Raw genomic sequence first — 23,455 nt, forward strand, 5'->3', positions numbered from 1 at the left:
AGCCGCAGGGTTGAGCTACTACGTGTGTGGTTATGCTTCAGTTATGAAGAAAAGAAAAAATAACTCGATATATATCTTTCACATTTTTCTCTAGGCAAACTAGAGATTACAGGTAAAAAATTCTTGCCTGTGAGGATTTCTCCAGAAAGGCTGTTGAGAGAGTGGCCTTTATCCATAGGAATGAGAAAAGTCAGAAAAATGGGAACATCTGCATAAGAACATCATGGTTTTAATGGTCTAAGGCTGTAAGTACTGTTTTCTAGCTCTGTCTCACTTTCTCTCTCAATATTTGCGTGTGTGTGTGTGTGTGTGCTCCAAAGAAGCAAATAAGTAGATATAATTATAACGTCTTCTGCTCCTATCCATAATAACCCTTTTGAGATTTATCTGACCATTTTTTTAAACAGTTTTCATTTCCCTATTATACTTCCAGCCTATGTACACTGAGAAAAACTTGCCAGGCCAGGAGTTACTGTGAAAAGGAATGATTACTGTTCTCCCAATATTTTTAGGATTCTCTTGTAGAGATGAGTCAAAAACTAGCATTAGTGAAATTAGAAAAAAGTTTTGATGAATTAACTATTAATCTGAAACTCATTTTCTATGATTCATAGCATAAATTCTTTTTCTTTTTTCTTTACAAGCTGGAGAGATGGCCAGCTGACTTCTTTTGGGACAAAATAGCTGGAAGAAAAATAGGAGCTGTTAAGCTGAAACCTCGTATGCCAAGTTGTAAACTACAGCACATTTTCATGGTTGAGTGGACAAAAATCCTGAAAGACCAAGCTTGTTATAATGGAAGTGCTTATAAAACCAGCTCTAGCAGCACAAACGGCAGGACTATTACCAGGCCCTTAGGGTGGACTGGTTGATATCATTTGCACTTTAAGCAGTTTAGGTGTTAAATTGCATGCAATTGCACAGTGTGATAAAACACCCTTCAAAGATATGAAATAATCCCTCTTTTTCCTTACACTATTTTCTTACAGGAAATCTTAACTCATAAATGGTAGCATTGGGTAATTTGTTTCTAGTAAAATGCAGCATAATCCATTTAGTTACAATGCTTATCCCATTCCAGTGGCAAAATGTAACAGGTGTAGGGTATTCAATAGACAGTGAGCCTAATTTCACAGATCTGGGTTTAGAGTTGGATTTTCGTTCTCATTATTCTTTTACTGATTTTTAAATGGTGATTTAAAACCATTTTACCAAAAGAAAATAGGAAAGTAGCCAGAAGTGGATTTTTTTAATGTGAAAAATTTAATGTAAAAACTTCTCTATTATGTCACCTTTTCTAAGATTGAGAACACAATGAGAATAATCTGTTCAGTTCTGGGATATATAAGGATCACTTGCTCAATTTTGCTCACTACTGTCATTTTGGTTTAATTCAGTGAGCAACAGTTGTCACTGGATGATAAACCTGCATTTGGGCTGTTGATGCACAGCTAAAGCAAAAATTATTTTAGGTTTTTGGTGAAGGCTTCTTGAGAGTGACAGAATTTTGAGGAGTATTTTCTGTATCAGTTTATGGAGACTGTCAATATTGAATTGGTCAAATAAAGACACATATGGCAAGTTTTAGCTCTTTTTTTTAGGGGAGTGTCAAGGGGATGGGGGAGGAAACAGAAGAGGTGAAGAAGCAGAGGCAGGCTTCAGCTCTTATGTTGTTTAAAAGAGTCTTTAAAAACTATATTTTAGAACATTTTTTTGAAATAAAATCCTAGAATTATTTGATATGTCTTGTTGGAAAAAATTGAAAAATAATCTTTTGGAGGATATAAAAGAGAAATAGTAAGAACTGATGAAAATGGTTGACCAGAAAGATAGAAATTTACTGTGTTTTTCACAATTGGGGTTGCTTATTAATCACTTGGATTAATTGTTTTCTTTCTTGGTTGGAGGGAGTTGAAACCTTTGTTTTTACTATAACATATAAACATGGTAGTCAGGACAATACATAATGGTTAGCAAAGGCCATATCCTACACATGATAACCATTTTTTTCCCTGAGGAAACAAAGCTGAAAGTTGTAAGCAAATTCGTCTAATCCATCCATCCATCCATTCATCATTCCCCTGGCCCATAAAATATTTATTTTCTGTCTCCCTATGCCAGATATAGGTAGGAAGATGTTAGGTACTAATGATACATTAATGAATAAAATTTGATCTCCGTCCTCGAGAAATTTATAAGACAGTGAGTGAGACCACAGTTCAACAACGGTAAATACATTCATGGCAAAACTGAAAAACAAAACTTTTAAAAAGGCTGTGCATTAAAAAGACTAAGTAACTGGCAACACTGTTTTTATGAATGGATTCAATGTGAATACGATGTGATTGTTTACATGTATCACTTTCTAGGTAGCTATGTGAACTGCAGGAACTCAGAAATAACAACTCTCTCAACTCAGTGGGCTGTCTTAGGGAACCACAGGGAATCAGAACAATTGCTACTGCTGATTGAGCCACAAATACATGGACATTACAAAAATGTTGCAACAAAATTTTCAAAAACTTTAATGACACATTCATGTCTCACTGAAGGTACTATAGTGAACTTCAGCTAAGAAACATGGCTGGAAAATAAAATGATCTTTTAAATGATGCTTTCCACTTAATTCATCTATGCAGCGAAACGGCCTCAGATGGTTACCCTGGTTTGAATGCTGGTGCTTGCAGTTTTCGCTTGCAGTTTTCACTTTCACGTTAATTATGTTGCTTGATTGCCGAGCATTGGGTGTCTGTCTATTGTCCTAGATGAGGCTGGAAATATTCTTCACCTCAATAGTTTGAGTCGCCATGAAGTTTTGACTACCTCCTTCAGGTAACCAATCTTCACTGCATGTATGTGTCCTTCCAGTTCCATTCTGTTTATTTACACGTGTGCTTGCTCATGTGCGCGTGCGTGCACACACATACACATGCACATAGTTTTTTTTTAACATAAACGAGATCATTGTTCTGTAATTTGTTTCCAAAGGCAAACTATGCATTTTGTGATTGTTATCAGGTTTTTATAGCTTCATACTTGTGATTAACAAGGTGAACAAGTTTTGAAATAGAAACAAATGTTCATGAGATGTGTTTAGTCATGTTTCTCCTTTCATTTTGCGTGGTACAAGTGGGCTCTTTCAATTTCAACAATTGAATATTTAGTTTAGAGAAATTCCATTTAAAAAATTTAATTCTTCTTCTGATCTGTTTCATCTTTCTAGAAAAATACATGTGCATATATATAATCTGTGTATATTATATATAATCTTCTGGCACTATCTTCTTTTATCCCCTTATTTTTATCACTTCATTCTGCTGTAAGAATATATATAGCTGATATCTGATTTTCTTTACTATCTCCACAGCATTTTAAAATCAGTATATTTTCCTTCAGTTTTAGAATTTATTTCTGAAATGAAGATAATAACATCTTCCTTGTAGTAATGTATGAATTAAATTAGAATGCAAAATTAGTGCTTAGTAAATTCTAGTTACTGAATTGCAGTAAGAGAATGTGTTCTATAAATGTTCTGTCTTTTGGAAATTATTGAGGCTTATTTTATTTCTTAGTAGATGATTATTTTTTTTCTGAATCTTTAGATAAAAAATGTTTTTTAATAAGTATGTTTACTAAGTACCTTTGTCAATAGTTTTTTTCGATTCTAGTCACGTCAAATTTTAAACTGTCACTTCACAAGTTTCATCAAATTATTCTTATGTTGCTTATGTTTTGGGGCTGTAAATACTTGAATGATATATTTATTGGCACATAAAGCCTCCTATATAGCTTTGAATTATTTTTATTTTTTTATTTTTATTTATTTGTTTATTTATTTTTGAAACAGAGTCTCGCTATGTCACCCAGGCTGGAGTGCAGTGGCGCGATCTTGGGTCACTGAAAGCTCTGCCTCCTGGGTTCACACCAGTCTCCTGCTTCAGCCTCCTGAGTAGCTGGGACTCCAGGCGCCCGCCACCATGCCCGGCTAATTTTTTGTATTTTTAGTAGAGACAGGGTTTCATTGTGTTAGCCAGGAGGGTCTCAATCTCCTGACCTCGTGATCCGCTCGCCTCGGCCTCCCAAAGTGCTGGGATTACAGGCCTGAGCCACCGCGCCAGGCCATCTTTCAAATTTTTAACCTTATGAGAGATCTCCTTCCATCTTTTTAATTAACTAATTAATTTGTATAAATCTAAGAGGTACACATGCAGTTTTGTTTAATGGATATATTGCCTAGTGGTGAAGTTTGGGTTTTCAGTGTTACAGACATCCGAACATTGTACATTGTATCCATTCCGTAATTTCTGATCCTTCAACCCCCTACCCTCCTTCCCTTCCGAGGCTCCACTGTCTATTATTCCACTCTCTATGACCACGTGTACACGTTATTTAGCTACCACTTTTAAGTGAGAAGACGCAGCATTTTGCTTTCTGTTTCAGAGTTACTTTACTTAAGATAATGGCTTCCAATTCTTCTATGTTTTCATTTAATGTTTTTAAATGGAATTCTCCTTTACCTTTTATTGCTATTTGTGCTGAAAATCTCATGTTTTCTGCCCATATCTACTCTCTGCCCTTTTTTATCCCGCTCTGCTTCTGAATGCTGGTTTGTGGACCACATCAAGAGGTACTCCTGTCCTCTGGATTCTATTGGATTAGACTAAGGGGGATTACTGGCAGAACATCCCAGGAAGGGTGGAGAATGAATTTGGGTTCCCAATTTTACAGGCTTCTTCCCTATGGAGTTGCCATGTAACTGCAGGTTTTGACCGAAGTTCACTGCTCTTGTCAAATGGCCATCTCTTTATAACCTTGGGGTTTCAGTAATGTTTCCCTCCCTTTATCCACTGGGACCTAGTGGTGCCAATAATTTCCAGCTATAACTAGTGTTGGTTTTCCCACACCCTATCCATTCTTTGTAAATAGTTCCTTCTTCTTTGTTGGAGTTGGGGTTGCCTAGGCTGGAGTGCAGTGGCTATTCACAGGTTATCATAGTCCACTGCAGCCTCAAACTCCTGGGCTCAAGGGATCCTTCCCACTCAGCCTTCCAAATAGCTAGAACTACAGGCGATGCCAATGTTTGGCCAGTTCTTTTATTAAACTCTCCTCAAGTTATCTAGTTTTTATGTGCTGAATATATTGTGCCGGGAAAAAAAAAAGCCAAGAATATATATCACCACATCATTCCAATATTAACTACTGTTGGAAACCAAGGTATGGAGAGGTTAAAAGTTTTCTAACTGGACTCTAAAAATCTACAGCATCTACTGTCTTTATCCAGGTCAACCATCAAAAAGTCACCAATTCAGTATTTCTAACACTTTGTTTTTATTGTCAAGCTCTTAAACTTTTAATTGTGGACACTTTTAAATGTGTCTACATTGCACATTTACTGATAATAATATTATTATTTATCATTCATTGAGGGTTTATTATATGTGTTAACAACTGTTCTAAGAATGTAAGCCAAAACTTGAAATTTGCATATATTAGCAAGTGCGTTTTACTTTTTATTCTTCTATTTTGTTTTAAACAAATGTTTATTCAAGAATAGTTTTAGATTTATAGGAAATTTGCAAAAATATTATAGCAAGTTCCCGTATACCCCACACCCATTTTCCTGTATTGTTAACATCTCATATTACTGTGGTACCATTGTCACAACTAACAAATAAACTTTAGAACATTATTATTGACTAAACTTCATATATTATTATTATTGATTAAACTCCAACAGATTTCACTAATTCTCCTCTAAAGCCGCTTTTCTGTTCCAAGTGTTTTAGGTAGAAAAAATATATAAGGAAAATCTACTTTTCTTTAATGTCTCGTAAACCCACACTAATTTACTGTTTTATCAGGCTTTCTCCTCAAGTATTCCTGTAATCCCAAGGGGCATTTACATGTCACACATTTATCTTCTGGTTCTTGTGTCTCCCCTCCCTGAGCCACGTCATTATGAATACTTCTTCACCTGTCCCCTTGTCATCTTGTAACATGAGCCACAACTTCTACAATATCTCTTTAGGTTCTGACTCCCACTGGGGAAGCCAATTCATCTGCCTCTAGTTGGAAGACAACCAATATTGAAAACAGTTCCTTGTGAATCTTTTGTTTCTGTTGTGGCCATGAAGTATAAAAGAGCCACCTTATTAATGGAATGAAGCTAAAATATTAAACAATCTTCAGATCTTCAATTCACCTTCAATATCTCCCTCTTTCTATGTACCCACTCTCCAGATCACCAAATCTTGATACATCCTTTACAAAATCTTTGGGCTCATCCATCTTTTGCTTTTCATTCTGTTGTGATAATAGACTAAAGTTTCTTTCTTTCTTTCCTTCCATCCTTCCTTCCTTCCTTCCTTCCTTCCTTCCTTCCTCCCTTCCTTCTTTCCTTCTTTTCTCCCTTCCTTCTTTCCTTCTTTTCTCCCTCCCTCCCTCCTCCCCTTCTTTCCTTTCATTCATTCTGTCTGTCATGGATATCTGAATCTTACTTTGTTTCCTAATCAGATACTACCTTCACCTTTAAAGACATACATATCACTATTGAGCAGCATGGGAATTAGACATAAATTGTAAGTAGTTGACATAAATGACTGGAGTTATTATTCTCCTTTTAAAACATAACTTCCAAGAAATAGTCCAGTGATTAACAGCGACCCTTCCCACATTTTCAAAATTTAGCATGGTATTTTCTTCACTTATGAAATAACTTGCACACACAAGATTTATTATTGGTGAGGTAAGCTGGTTACTGGTGAAGTGATAGAACTTCAGCTGTCAGCAGGGTTGCCATTGGTTACACTCATGACCCATTTGAAATAATTAGATGTAAAAGACTAGAACAAGTTTATGCTCACAATCTTGGAATTACAGTCATTTAGAATGTGGCATGACATAAAGAAATGTAGAGTCTTTCTACTTAGGTATTATATTTCAAGGTTTGTTTCAGTGTGTATGAAATCAGCATGGACTAAATATTCTTTGCACATCAGAAGTGCCCTTTGTTATTTCTTTACAGTAATCTGGGTCCTGTGTAATGCTAGGTAAATACACACTCAATGAGATGTAAAAAAAAAATCCTTCAAAATATACATTTGTAGAGAATGAGCATGTAAAGTAAGAGTGTGAAGTCTTATCAACTGTCTCCTCTGCCCTTTTTGCCATTAAGGCAAGTTTATTTCTATTTTAACCAGAATGACAGAAGTCAGCTTTGGTATGTTTGTGTGGTTTTAGTGGTCACATCATAGACCTGTCCTATGGCACATCTGAGTGCCAATCCTGTTTTGCAAACATCTATTGTAGTTGTAGTTTTTTTCTCTCTTTCTTTTTTTTTTTTTTTCCTTAGAGGAAATTACCTGGGTCTTGGTTAGACATTTCTGGTTATTTTAAAACATGATGGATTAGCAGAGAGGAGAGAATTAAAATACTTTTTTGTTTTCTCTGACCAACTTTATGTCCATTTCTTTTATGGAGGAAGCATTGCTACTGGTCTCTATCAGATTGGTAGGACTTTGAAACACTTTCAAGGTTCACAGAGGTTAGTGAATGGGGCACTGAGGAATAAGAAACATGCACCCTTCCCACCTCTTTTCTTCTCTGATCTCTTCTCTTCTCCCCTCCCTTCCTCTTCTGTTTCCCTTTTCTTTCCTTGTTTTTCTCCTCCCTCTCTCTCTCATCCACTCCTTTCTCCTCCTCCTTCCCTCTTCTCTTTTTTTCCTTTCTTTTCCCCATGCCCCACTTTCTACTCACCCCCACCTTTGTACATTCACTAAACTGGTTTAGGGCTTTCACTGGGGCTAGATTATTCCTCTTTTTTTCCTCCTTTTCACATTAGTGTACTGGTCACTGCGTTGAGTTCTTCAAACATTGGGCAGAATGGTTCTGCCAAGATTCAGATGGGGAATAGATGAAGCTGATTGGAAGGTAGAGAGCTCTTCTCACATATATTCCAACAGATTTTCCACAGTTCCATACACTGGAGAATTGGGTGCTGGTTCAACTATCATAACAGTGGTCGTTTCATTACCAGTTTGAAATTGTTTCTTGCCTATTGTGCCTACACTATGAGGACAAGTAATTTGGAGTGTAAGATTCTAGCATTCCTGAACATAATCCCACAAAATTCCTGCAAAATCGTCCCTAGTTCTCAACAGTGGGATGATTCCACCTGGTTCCAAGAATCCCAGAGGGAGAATGGGAGCAGGGCAGGCTGGACGTGTTAAAATAATTTCCCTGGCTGGGAGGTGGCTCACGCCTGTAATCCCAACACTTTGGGAGGCTGAGGCGGGCAGATGACCTGAGATCAGGAGTTCCAGACGAGCCTGGCCAACATGACAAAACCTTGTCTCTACTAAATATACAAAAATTAGCTGGGCATGGTGGTGCACGCCTGTAATCCCAGCTATTTGGGAGGCTGAGGCAGGAGAATCACTTGAACTCAGGACACAGAGGTTGCAGTGAGCCGAGAGTATGCCACTGCACTCCAGCCTGGGTGACTGAGACTCCGTCTCAAGAAAAAAAAAAAAAGAATTTCCCTGTATTCTGATTCTATATTAGCCTTCAAACATATACTTAGTGTCTCTGCCTTGTGGGGAAAGCCCAGGTGGAGACTGAGAACAGACTTGTCATGGCACGTCCCGCTCTTATTTTGTTATCTTGAGAATGCCATTCCTCCCACCAAGGAGAAGTGTGATTGCTTGCATATGCCATCTGCTTACAAACCCCTGTAAGCTGAAATTCTCCCCCAAAAGGTTTATGTAAGCCCCCTGTGAACTGAAACTACTATGTTTTGCTCAGCTCAAATAAACATCGAAAAAGTATCTAAGCATTTGAACTTATAATAACATATTTATCCCAACACATGAGGCTACTCATCATTGGTGTATGTGTAATATATAATTGCAGCATGCAGAAAACAAACAGCTCTCGATCAGAGAAGTCTCTGGATCCCACGGGGCACTAATCATCTACCAAAAATAGAGATGGTTGGGGAAAATAACTTATAATTGCATTGGCAATCCACTATTAAAGTATAATTTCATGTTGTTTTCATTTCCAGCAAATAAATAATATAACAACCGACTTGAAAAAATTGCTCATTGCACTTAGTTGCAGACTAAAACATGAAATCTAAAAATTGAGTATGTATACACATTTGACTAAGTGTGCATTTTAAAATTCGAGGAAAAATATGCACATGCACATCTATACATATATGTATAAGAACTTATGTCCTTAATTTATAAGTAAAAATTGACTTATACTCCTTATACAATTTAAATTATGCTTTTTAAAATAAAAATGTATTCATTTGACTTATAAATAAAATTATGAGTATATATATAATTTTCTTTAATGGTCTAAAATTATTTATATTTTAAAGATCCATTTTTGTTATTTGTTCTCAAGATGGAGGAATTACATGTCAACTGTATTTGCATATATGAAGCATAGAATTGTAGGTCAGCCAGCAAACTGAGCCTGAAATTACATAATACTAAGTGAACCTGAAATTATTTGAACTGAATAATTTATGTTAATGAAAATTATACAGCTTAATCAAAGAAGAATAAAAAATGATATTATAAGGCAGAGAAAATAAAATGAGCTTAAGATAAGGGGTGACTAAATGCCCAGCTGTGAATGTTTTGTCCTTGTTTCCTCTTGTTGCTATTTCACTAAAATGTGTTTACGACATGGGTCAAGACTATACTATGATAGGGAATTGATCTCATCTCTAAAATATTATCCATGTAAATCTCATTTAAAGCTATCTACCTCATGGCTAGTTGTAAAGACGAACACAAAATATGAAGTAAGACTGTTTTATAACCACAATAGAATAAAAGGCATCATGCAAAGTTAAAGTAGTAGCTATAGTAATAAATAATTAGAAATAAAATCTTATTTCCCACCTTGTTAAAAGGAGACAAGAGGGCCCTCCAATGACGTTCGTGGAATAAGAGTTTGAATCTAGACATAGCCAGCAACAAATTTCCGCACTCCAGTATATCACTGCAGAGGTTTATTGTGCCTTTTGGTGCCAGGACACACTGAATTAAAGGAGTCCTTACCTTTAAAAACGTATAAGGCAGACTTTCTAGTCGCTGAGATGAACTATTAAGAAAACACATTCTGCTGAAGCATCCAGCTGCAGCAGGGCGTTAAATCCAGTTGACCCATAGGTTAAGGGAAAGTTGCAATGATGACTCCAAGAGTTTTCTATCAATAAAAAAGCAACATTTTTGGGCATAAGTTGCACAGTATATTGGATTGATACACTAGTCAAAAGAAAAATAGACTCCTTAGAGTGTTGCCTTTTGAATTTATAGTTAGCTTGACAACTGGCAGCAGCAGTAGGTTTTATTGATGAGCTGAGCAGGACTTCCAATGGCTGCTACCTTTGGAAGGTGGGTTACTAAAATAAACACTGCTTTATGGGTGACAATAAATTAGTTAGTCTATAGTTAAATATGGAAAATATAGAGGAAACCCCACAGAAGTTCAACAGGGATAGAGAAAAATTTAAGGCAGCTACTTGTGTGGGTTTTATATAACATGTAACCTTTTAAAATAAAGTGATCTGCATTGGCTCATGTAGACTGTGGGAAGACTTGGCGAGGAACACTTTTGGGTATATTCAAGGCTGTATAAATGACTCCCAATGTGTCATCTGAAAGCTGTTAGGATTGAAAAAGGCACTGGAACCAATTCTTTCTTTTGTCTCCAGGAGGATTCGAACAGCCCACTCTCCTGGACTCAGAGAGAAATCTTTTTCACACCTCTCCCAAAGACACTGGTGCCGGAAGCATGCTCTGGGCCATATGTAAGAAGCAGCTACTGCAAAGGCAGCTTTGCTGGTATATTCCCACTGGCCCTTAAAGGGCAGGGGAAATGTCACCCTTATACCTACTCACACTTTGCAGATTCTCCTGCTTATCATGCCACACTTAGGTACCATATTCACAGAGGTTAAGGAAGTTTTATGAAGCAAAACCTCATTGCTACATAGGGAATGCTGTCCCTGAATTTGAATTTCTAAATACAGGCTCTTAAATGGGATAAGATTACTCTAAAGCTCAAATGAAATAATACAAATATTTCAAAACTTGTAAAGTGCTAAATATAAGCTATTATGTAGCTGATATAAAAACTCAGTTTTGAGAAGAAATTAAAGCCACACTGCATTGTGAAAGGAGTCCTATATCTAACCACTAAAAGTCTGCATACTCTAGCTTTATATTATCATCAGCAATTCCCATCATGTAAGAATCATCAGATTCCAAGATACTGGACTGGTTTTGTGGCCCTTCAAGGACATATAGATTTATAGAATTCTTACATTTCTTATTTTATATGCCAGCTTGGGGGCTGTATCCCCAGACCGCCAAATTTCATGTAAACCAAAAATATCTAATATGTGAGCCACACGTAGGCAGCCAGATTTGAACTGCACTGCTCTGAGAAGAGGGTTGCAAAAAAGGAGCAAGGGACTATTGGGAAAAACAGGTCCCAAGCCATTAAGTACTTGGAAGGACTATTTCAGAAAATAAAGAAAACAAGCAAATTCAACCCAGAGACTGGCACTTGGGTGTTTGTGCTCCTAGCAGCTCACCCCACTAAGAAGGTGAACAGCTGCATTCCCACCTGCAGGAAACGCTGGGTGGTCTTGAAGCTAGCCTTGTATAGAGAGCTTCACAACAATTAGCTTGGAGGTAACAAAAGTGTGAAGAGATGGGTATTTCATCAATTTTATACGAATAGTCCCATATCAGATGTTACAGGAAATGTAGAAATGTGTATATTTCTAGTTTCTTTCTTTAAATGTCAGAGTTTTGTGTTACTTTATAATTTCTTTCCCATTAAGTATACTATAATGCAATTTAGAAAAAAATTTAAAAACTAAAAGTAAATGCATTGTAAAGGCCTTTGATACATATGAATTTGCTTTTCAGAAAAGTTATATTTTGACCAACTCAGTTTAAGATTCATGTTTTTCAACATTGAATATTAGACTTAAAAATGGAAATTTAATAGGTCAAAAATGCCACCTAAATATTTGTTTGTATTTATTTTATTAATGAATTAAATATTTCTATGTGTTTACTATTAATTCATTATTTATTTGCTTAAGTATTTGAACTAATTTAAGACTCAGTGAAAAAATCTATAATTCTCAGGTTCAGTGACAAGTTGTTGTCAGTAAACTATTATTTAATCCAAACTATTAAAATTAAATCTCACTTATTATCAACAATAGCGTATAGTATTTATTGAATGCTAACGATGTGGCATACACTCTGGGAAGGACTTTCATACATCACCTTAATTCCCTCAGTCACTGGCCTACTTCTCAGCTCCTCTCGACAGTAAAGCTTATCAGAAGTCCATACTCACTGCCTCCAGTTTGTTACTGCTGCATTTTGCCGCAGCCCAACTGAATACAGATACTGTCTGCCATTTCATTCAGCTGTAAGGACATAATCTCCTGATCAGCAAATTGAAAAATCACTGTATATTTTTAATATTTCTCCACCCCTCAACAGGCATTCACAAAGTTGAACAGTTGTAAAAAAGGATTTAAAAGGCTGCACTGCTCTCTTGTCTTCTATGACTGCAATTTCCTGGTTTACCTGCTCCCTTCCTGGTGGCTTTTCTACTGTATTTTCCTGGGCTGCACCTCATCCTGTCATGCAGTCAAGCTGGGAATGTCCCAGAGATCAGTCTTGGATCCTCTTCTTGCCTTCTACATCTTCCTTCCAGGGGAATTCTCATCATAGAATGCAAGCCCTATAAGGGCAAGAATTTTTAGCTGAATTTTTTTGCGGTGTTGTATTCCTAGCACCTAGAACAGTACCTGGTTCATATTAGGTGCTCAATAAATATTTGTTGAACAAATGAATGAGTGACTCCAGCCTCAAAGTATATGTATCATCTATTTATTGATGACTTTTTTTTTTTTTTTTTTTTGAGCCAGTCTTGCTCTGTCACCCAGGCTGGAGTGCAGTGGTGCATTGGCTCACTGCAACCTCCGCCTCCAGGGTTTAAGCAATTCTTCTGCCTCAGCCTCCCGAGTAGCTGGGACTACAAGTGCGCACCACCACACCCGGTTAATTTTTGTATTTTTAGTAGAGATGGGGTTTCACCGTGTTGGCCAGGCTGATCTTGAACTCTTGACCTCACGATCCGCTCACCTTGGCCTCCCAAAGTGCTGGGATTACAGGCGTGAGCCACTTCTCTCGGCCATGTTAATGGCTTTCAAATGATAATCAGTTGCTTGACTTCTTCAGCTGTGAACTCTAGACCTGTGTTTCTGTTCACCTCTCACACCTCCACAGGGATGGGTAAAAAGTGTCTCCAACTTATCATGTCTGAAGCACAACTATAAATAACTTACTTTTTTGTGTTCTAGTCTTTCTCACCATATGACATAGTTAAGTGAAAAGCCTAGGATTTCGCCTTCGTTTCCTAGCTCCCCAATTTAGTCCATTGGAAAGTCCCTTTAGTACTATTCCCAACATATCTCAAATCTTTTCACATTTCACCATCTTGGCTGCTACCACCTTTGGTGAAGCCACCCTCATCTCTCATCTGGACTAAAACAGAGTCCTCCCTCCTCATTCTCACACTTAATCTCTTCACCCTAATCCACATGGGATCCTGAAGGGGCATCATCTCACTACCCTGCTTAGTATTTTCCAATGGCTTTTTGCTCCTCTGAGAATACAATCTAAGTTTCTTACCAAGACCTGTAAGATTTGAATCATCTTTAGTATCAGTTCAGAATGTGGACTGGATAACAGAGTATGTCAATGTCTGCAAGACTGGAACTTGTTTTTGTTTGTTTGTTTGTTTTGAGATGGAGTCTCACTCTATCACCCAGGCTGGAGTGCAATCACGCAATCTTGGCTCACTGAGACTTCTGTCTCCCAGGTTCAAGCGATCCTCCACCTCAGCTTCCTGAGTAGCTGGGATTACAGAAGCCGCCACCACGCCCAGCTAATTTTTTTATTTTTAGTAGAGACAGGGTTCTACCATGTTGGTCAGGCTGGTCTTGAACTCCTGACCTCAAGTGATCTGCCTGCCTCAGCCTCCCAAAGTACTGGGAATACAGGCGTGAGTCACCATGCCAGGACACATTTGTTATTTTTTAAATGAAATGAAATTAAATTAAAAATTTTTGATATAGAGTCTCACTCTATCACCCAGGCTGGTGTGCAATGGAATGATCTTGGCTCACTGCAACCTCCACCTCCTGAGTTCAAGCGATTCTCCTGCCTCAGCCTCCCAAGTAGCTGGGATTACAGGTGCCCACCACCAAGCCCAGCTAATTTTTGTATTTTCGGTAGAGATGGGGTTTCAACATCTTGGCCAGGCTAGTCTCGAACTTCTGGGCTCAAGTGATCTGCTGGCCTCGGCCTCCCAAAGTGCTTGGCATGAGACAGTGTGCCTGCAGAAAGTTTGTTATATTTTCAAGTGGAAGGTGGCAATCTCTCTCCAGAATAGCCAATGACTAACTAACTAGATTTATTAGTTCCAGATTTTATTTCCCGAAAGCTAGTGTTTTACGAGGAGAAGGATGTGGGTAGAGAGCACTACACTGCTATTAGGACAGGTACTAAGGTAATACTTACTGTAAATGAATATGTCAATACTGTAGTACTTAAAGCAAATGCTTGAAGAAAATATTGTGTTTAATACTGGAATACCTAGGAAAACTGCAGCATCAGAAATGACCACAGGCTGTTGCTATTTATCCACAGTTTGCGGATTAGGTAGCACTTCTTGTTATATGATAATTTTTTAAGATTGTCATTTAATTGGAGTATATTGATTAGTTTATTACACATATTTTATGTATATAATTATGCATAGTGAATGTATGCATAAACATACATTTCTCAAGTTTGTCCTATTTTGTGAGTTTTTTTGTTTATTTGTGAAAATAATGAAATCTCCTTATTTTAATGTGCAAGTACTCTAGGAGAAAATAGTGTAGAATACGTGATTTTTACTGTTTTCATTGTTGGTAGACTATTTAAAAATATAGTTTAATATTTTCTCCTAAATATTCACAATTTGACATGTATTTTATACGCTCTTAACTCACTGAAGTAAACATAGGCATATTATTTTCAATGGTGTATATATTCACATCCATACGTATCCCTATAGTATATTTTTAACACAGCTTTTAGTTCTACTTCTTACTGTTACGTACTTGTTTTTAAATGATATACACGTATTCACATTGAAATTGTCAATCTCTTCAAACATTTTTAGCTTATTGTCTCTGGATTTTACATTTTAATATATTTGTAAAAAATAACTAAAGATTTAAAGAAATTAATCAATTCACTAATCAAGCCTGTCCACTTCACATTTTGTAGAGATAAATTAGCACACTATTTCAGAACTCAGTATCATCTGTTTTTAAATCTCTAATATTAATATTAAAAATAAACTTTTTTGTGTTTGATTTTTTTCCAGCTCTATGCATATATTTAAATGGTTTTAAATAAAAACTTTCTATTTGCTTTTAATTTCAATGTCTTTTAAAATCAATCCCTTAACTTTCTCTCATGTCTGACAATCTTTTAGACTTTTGAATTCTTTGATTAGGAAGTGTATGTTAAAATAGTCTGTCATTAATTCCACATCAACTTATTGGTTTGTGTCTTCCACCAACACTAAAAAAAATTAAAGGAAATTAAAACTTTACAATTTAAAAAATAGGAACATCTAACTCCAATGTACACCCTACATTTTTATTTTTTATTTATTTTTATTATTATTATTTTTTTAGAGTCTCACACTGCCACCAGGGCTGGAGTGCAATGGCACTATCTCGGCTCACTGCAAACTCCGCCTCCTGGGTTCAAGCAATTCTCCTGCCTCAGCCTCCCGAATAGCTGGGATTACAAGTGCCCGCCACCATGCCTGGCTAATTTTTATTTTATTTTATTTTATTTTATTTAGTAGATATGGGGTTTCACTATGTTGATCAGGCTGTCTTGAACTCCTGACCTCGTGACCTGCCCACCTTGGCCTCCCAAAGTGCTGGGATTACAGGGATTACAGATGTGAGCCACTGTGCCCCGCCCATACACCCTAAATTCCAAAAGCATATTTGACTCTTAGGAAGACTTAAGCTCTATATTAAATGCAATAGAATCTAACTGAGGGTTCTGTAGAGGGCTGATAGGTGGCAGGTTGTGAATGCCACGGCTTTACTGCACTGGCATGAAGTAAAACATTATAAAAAAATCTATTATTGATATGAGTTTTAAAATTATAATCAAGTTACCTCCCTTTCTGACCATTTGATACATAGTTAACAAATATAAATAATATATTAAATATAATAATAGTGATAAATGCAAAAAAAAAACCTATAGCCTTTAACTGGGTGTACTTTACTGGCTTAACACTGCCTAGGAATTTTTCTTTTTTTCCTAACAAACATACTTTTTCCAGCTTTACTGAGGCACAACTGACAAATAAAAATTATATATATTTGGCCAGGCTCAGTGTCTCAAGCCTGTAATCCCAGCACTTTGGGAGGCCGAAGTGGGCAGATCACAAGGTCAGGAGTTCAAGACCAGCCTGACCAACATGGTGAAATCCCGTCTCTACTAAAAATACAAAAATTAGCAGGCATGGTGGTGCGCACCTGTAATCCCAGCTACTCAGGAGGCTGAGGCAGGAGAGTCGCTGGAACCCGGGGGGCAGAGGTTGCAGTGAGCTGAGACCGCACCATTGCACTCCAGACTGGGCGATAGAGAGACTCCTTCTCAAAAAACAAACAAACAAACAAACCCCAAATATATATATATATATACACACACATATATATATATACACACACATATATATATACACATATATATACACATATATATATACACATATATATACACACATATATATATGCACACTATATATATATATATATACACACACACACTTAAGGTGAACGTGATGTTTTGGTATACAGTATGTGTATGCTGTGAAATTATTACTATAATCAAATTAATTAACCTATCTATCACCTTACATAGTTGCTTTTTAGTGTGATGAGAATACTTTAGAGCTACTCTCAGGAAATTTCAAGAATTTCTTAATTACTGTACTAAACTGGCTTTCCCTCAAAATTTGAAGAAAACTTTAGATTATGAATATTTTTAGCAAACACAAAAGTAAAATGTATTACAGAAAAATAAGTGTATTTTCACTATCAAGGTTTATATCGATTTTTTAACTCATAGGAAGAGTAATTATGGAAGAAGTAGATTTAAAAATTATTTTTTGGCCAGGTGAGATGGCTTACGCCTGTAATCCCAGCATTTTGGGAGGCCGAGGCGAGCGGATCACGAGGTCAAGAGATTGAGACCATCTTGACCAACGTGGTGAAACCCAGTCTCTACTAAAAATAAAAATGTTAGCGGGCTTGGTGGTGTGTGCCTGTAGTCCCAGCTACTTGGGAGGATGAGGCAGAAGAATCGCTTGAACCTGGCAGGCGGAGGTTGCAGTGTCCTTTAGTCCCAGCTACTTGGGAGGATGAGGCAGAAGAATCGCTTGAACCTGGCAGGTGGAGGTTGCAGTGAGCCGAGTTCCCACCACTGCACTCCAGCCTGGCGACAGAGCGAGACTCCATCTCAAAAAAATATATGTATATTTTTTATGATAATGAACAATTATTTTTACTTTATAAAGGCCATATAAAAAAGTCAAAGACAGCCGGATGCAGTGGCTCACGCCTGTAATCCCAGCACTTTGGGAGGCCAAGGCAGGTGGATCACCTGAGGTCGGCAGTTGTAGACCAGCCTGACCAACATGGAGAAACCCCATCTCTACTAAAAATACAAAATTAGCCAGATGTGGTGGTGCATGCCTGTAATCTCAGCTACTCGGGAGGCTGAGGCAGAAGAATCACTTGAACCCAGGAAGCAGAAATTACGGTGAGCCAAGATCGCACCACTGCACTCCAGCCTGGGCGACAGAGCGAGACTCCGTCTCAAAAAAAAAAAAAAAAAAAAAGTCAAAGACACAAAAATTACTAGTATTTGCTTAAATTGAAAGGGTTGGGTGATTAATTAGGTACAGAGTTTATGAAGAAGAATAAAAAATTTTGGAGAAGAAATTATGGAAATAACTATTTGATTGCTTGTCCTTAATTTTCAAAATTTTGATTTGGGTCTATTTTAAATTAGGAAATAGAAAGATCTAAATATAGACATGGAGACAGAGAGCTAGATGCTTGAATTTTAAGTTATGACTGATGTTGACATAGAGTAAAACTTTATTGATTTAAATTTCTCTTAATCTTTCTCTTAAGAGGAATATTGCTCTTCTTCGTTATCAGAACATTCTAGAGAGGTGATGGATGAGTGCTTGTTGTGTGTTAGGACTCATTATTAGCGGTATCTTTTCATAAACATGTGTTTCATTTTGTTTTACCAAATCCAGATCCTTCTGTCAGTAGTACCAGCTATCGGTAAAGTGAGACAGATACGTTATTCAGCCCTAGACTCTGGAAGCTAAGTAATTAATTTTTAAGATGATTGATTACTATGGAATCTAAATTTTTGCCCAAATTATGTTTCTATGAAGGTTTTCTCAAAATAAATGTTCTAGGATAAACCTCATAGGAAAGACAAAACTCATGCAAACGTTATTTTTTTCTATATTGGATATAAAACAATAATTTAAAAATTATGTAATTTGGTAGAATAATTTTTCTGATAACATTATTAGACAAAATATTTTCAATATTGATAATGTCTCACAATAATCAGTGTTTCTGAAAAGTTATTATAAAATCTATATAGAGGTATCACAATAGCTCATTGAGTTATGGAGTACTAATACAATGATATCAAATTCTAGTTTTTAAATTACTGACTCTTTCAAAACTTTCTTGATTTCCAGGTCACATCTTCCATTTTCTGTCTATTTGCATTGCTAAGGTTTAATTTATGCCAAGCACTAAGTGCTTTGCATGTATTAACTAATTTATAGTTCAGATACTCTGTAAGTTACGTTCAATTATTATCCCCTTTTACAGATGAGGATATGGAAAACAGGTGAATAATTTGCCACGTTTGGGAACTCAGACAGCCTGGTTCTAGCACTGACATTCTTAATCGCTATCCCTTACAAGTACTAGCATCGTATTTTCTAGTTTAAAGACGAGGCCAGCCTCATTGTTTATATTAAGGAATGGAGAATTTTATGGCATAATCCACTCACCAAGTCTTTCTGTCAGTAGTCCTAATAAATAACAGTTATTAATATTTACTAAAGTGCCACTGTGTACGAGGCTTAGAGCCAAGTCCTGGAAGGATGCAAAGATAGACTGTCCTTAAAGAAATCTAGACACTTAAAGAGAAGAGAGATGTGTTCACCAACAGAGATATGAGCAAAATATTGTGATAACACAGAGAAAATTAAAAAAAAATTAATCCGAGATGGTTAAAGGGAGTGAGGAGAGAAAAAAGCAACCAATGTTAAGAGGGTCTGGCATAAAAATTGAGATAACATGCATATTTGACATCAATCAGAGTTATTTATTAAAACAAGAAAAGTAGAGCAAGAATAAAAAATATAAGCATTTATGTTAATTAAATTCTTATTTATCTTCCAAAGGACAAGGGTCAATGAAACTAAAGATAGTTCCTTTCCCTGTCCTTGAATACATTCACATAAATACATAAAGAGAAATAAAAATTACCGTTACTTAAGATGAGCCAGGGCATACACCCTTTTAGGTTAATTCACAGGACAGGGACAAGCTCCAAACCATCAGGTAGAGTGGGTGAGGCATTTCTAGTATACAGTCAAGACCTGTCGAGACTCTCCAGCCTGTAGGACACTCAGGTGTCAAACTGAAGTGGTAGAAGTTTACTTGAGGTCCAAAGAGCAGAGCATAACTACTTTCTGCTTTGTTAGGGTGTGGAAGGTGGTTTGCTGAAGTAGTAAGTCTAGAGGTCGTTAGTCCCATTTCTTCCAGTTTTGTGTATATGATAGTGAATTAAATTTAAAACTTATTATTAAAAACCCTCTTTGAAGTAGTGTTTTTTTTTAAGTGAGAAATTAATTTTTTTTTCTTTTTTTATTATTATTATACTTTATGTTTTAGGGTACATGTGCACAATGTGCAGGTTTGTTACATATGTATCCATGTGCCATGTTGGTTTGCTGCACCCATTAACTGGTCATTTAGCATTAGGTATATCTCCTAATGCTGTCCCTCCCCCCTCCCCCCACCCCAGAACAGTCCCCAGAGTGTGATGTTCCCCTTCTTGTGTCCATGTGTTCTCATTGTTCAATTCCCACCTATGAGTGAGAACATGCGGTGTTTGGTTTTTTGTCCTTGCTATAGTTTACTGAGAATGATGGTTTCCAGTTTCATCCATGTCCCTACAAAGGACATGAACTCATCATTTTTTATGGCTGCATAGTATTCCATGGTGTATATGTGCCACATTTTCTTAATCCAGTCTATCGTTGTTGGACATTTGGGTTGGTTCCAAGTCTTTGCTATTGTGAATAGTGCCACAATAAACATATGTGTGCATGTGTCTTTATAGCAGCATGATTTATAGTCCTTTGGGTATATACCCAGTAATGGGATGGCTGGGTCAAATGGTATTTCTAGTTCTAGATCCCTGAGGAATCGCCACACTGACTTTCACAATGGTTGAACTAGTTTACAGTCCCACCAACAGTGTAAAAGTGTTCCTATTTTTCCACATCCTCTCCAGCACCTGTTGTTTCCTTGAAGTAGTGTTTGTGGTTTTTTAAAAAATAATTTCAGCATTAGCCTCCAAGGTAAAAAAAAAATGTAAGTTTTTTTACCTTAATTTTGAGAAAGATGTTTTTTTAATAAGGCTTTAAAAAAATCACCTATTTACTTTCAGAATGGATTGAGGAAAACCTATTTAAAAAGACGTGTACATAAAAGGCTTATTTATTTATTTATTTACTTATTTATTTATTTTATGAGTAAGGGCACCAGGACCAACAATCACCAGTGATATGGTTTGGATCTGTGTTCCTGCCCAAATTTCATCTTGAATTGTAATCCCCAACGTTGAAGGTGGGGCCTGCTGGGAGGAGTGGGTCATGGGAGTGGATTTCCCCATTGGTGCTGTTCTCATGATAGTGAGTGAGTTCTTATGAGATCCGGTTGTTTAAAAGCATGTAGTACGTCTCCCCTCTCTTGGTCTTGCTCCTGCTCCAGCCATGTAAGAAGAGCCTGCTTCTCCTTTGCCTTCCGCCATGAATGTAAAGTTGCTGAAACCTTCCCAGAAGCTGAACAGAAGCTGCTATCCTTCTTGTACAGCCTGCAGAACCGTGAGCTAATTAAACCTCTTTTCTTATAAATTACCCAGTCTCAGGTATTTATAGCAGTGTGAGAATGGACTAATACAACCAGCTATTCACCTACCAAAAAATTATACTTCCAAAATTCCTTGATGTTAATTCTGCACTAAGAGCAATCAAGTTGCCCTGCATGTGTCACTCACAACAGCAGCTTTTTTTTTTTTTTTTTCAAAAAACCTTTTAGAATAGAGAAAAAAAGTTTTTTTTTTCAGAAGTCGAAAATATATGATTACAGGAGTAAATATATTAACTGTGATTAAACACACACATAGAAATTCCTGGTAGTCAGTAACAGTGTAAACAGAATGGATTTTATAACTCCTATAATCTTATAAAAGATATGGATTACTTTTTCAAAGGAAAAAATTGTGTGTAAGGGACATTGAACAAAATATGTAGATGGTTCCAGTGATAGTTTTATATGGTTTGTCCTATACAGACTCTAGATAAAAATTAAGGACATCACATCAAAATTCTAGTACTTGTAAATTATTTGCAATATTTTTTACTTGTCTTTTTTTTGTAAATAATTTGTAAACCATTTACTTAGTAAATCTATTATTGTGGGAGGCTTAGTGAATGTGGCCCAAGTTTACAGCTTTCCGGGTTAATTTGCTATGAGGTAGTTCTTAGTCTATCAGACAAACTACTCATACACTCATACACTCCTCTAAATATTCTATTTTCTTTTGATATGTACCACTTAGAGCTTTTGAAGGGAAACTAGATAGGAGAATGTGTTTACATCACTAATAAAACATGGTTTGCATATAAGTTCCGTGTTAGGAATTAAAATGTCTAGCTCTCTAAGGTTTATTGTAGCAGTATAAAGTGCAGCTGTAGAGACAAAATGCCAAGGTTCAAATGCAAGATTCACCCTCTTTTTAGTGGTAGTACTTTAGCGCCTATGCATCCTCTTCCATAAAATGGAGTTGATGCTAGAGACAACTGTAAGTTCTAGGCAATGATTAAACGCATATATCACACCTAATCAGCGCCATATAATTGAGTGCTTTTATTGTCTCAGATGAGATAAGTTTCACATGAGGCAGACTGAATTCTTTTTGTAGAGAGGAGTTCCCTCCTGTACAGATGTGAGTAAAAGCCCTCAGGGCTTATCTTTTCCTTTAAGAAGCAGCTTGTGAGCTACTCAAATTCCTTAAGATGCATTTGAATACAAGTATAATTACACATCAAAGTACAGGACAGAAATAATTTTACACCGACACTTTCAGGATAACCCATCTACCTCAGCCATGAGGGAGCTATAGTTTTGAAATATTTCACTTTAAATGGTATCAAAATTACCAGCTAAACTAGCAAAACTTAGCTATTTAATCCATTTCTAGAAAATTTAAAGAAATTGATGTACTGGATTAGGTAGTTTAATATAGGAAATACCAATTTTAGGTTTGGCAGAGTTGATATCAGAAATGTTTGAGTTAGCTATTTCAGAACCAATGACTTGTGTGTATAAACACACATACATTGTGTATATAGATACACATGTATTGGTATATATATGTGTGTGTGTCTATATATGTATATATATGCCAATTATATATACGTGTGTGTGTGTGTGCATGCATGTATGTATGGAGATTTATCACATAAATTAACTCACACAGTTATGGAGGCCAAGAATTACCATGATCTGCTGTCTGCAAGCTACAAAGTTGGTGGTGTAATTCCTTCTAAGTGTGAAGGCCTGCGAACTGCGGGGGGGTGGGTAATGGTATAAGTCCTGGCCTGAGTCCAAAAGCCCAGGAGCCAGGAACACTGATATCTGAAGGGAGGAGAAGATGGATGTCTCATCTCAAGCAGAGGGAGAAAATGTGTCCTTCCTCCACGTCTTCTTCTATTTGGGACCACAGTGGACTGGATGATGCCCACCCACACTGGTGAGAAATGATCTTTTTTACTCAGTCTGCTGATTTAAATGTTAATCTCTTCTGGAAACACCATCACAAACACATCCAGAAATAATGTTATACCAGCTGTCTGGGCATCCCTTAGTACAGTTATGTTGATATATAAAATTAACCCTCACAGCTATAACAAG

General features: G+C 36.7%; 1 non-coding gene across 1 annotated transcript; it reads right to left on the reverse strand.

Moving 5' to 3' along the window:
- Positions 1-21,423: 21,423 nt before the first annotated feature.
- LOC115832676 lies at positions 21,424-21,552 on the reverse strand. Its single transcript, XR_004028195.1, has one exon. It is a non-coding gene; the product is annotated as a U11 spliceosomal RNA (small nuclear RNA).
- Positions 21,553-23,455: the final 1,903 nt, after the last annotated feature.

The sequence above is a fragment of the Nomascus leucogenys genome, chromosome 22a, assembly GCF_006542625.1.
Source record: "Nomascus leucogenys isolate Asia chromosome 22a, Asia_NLE_v1, whole genome shotgun sequence".
In the NCBI taxonomy this organism is placed as follows: domain Eukaryota; kingdom Metazoa; phylum Chordata; class Mammalia; order Primates; family Hylobatidae; genus Nomascus; species Nomascus leucogenys.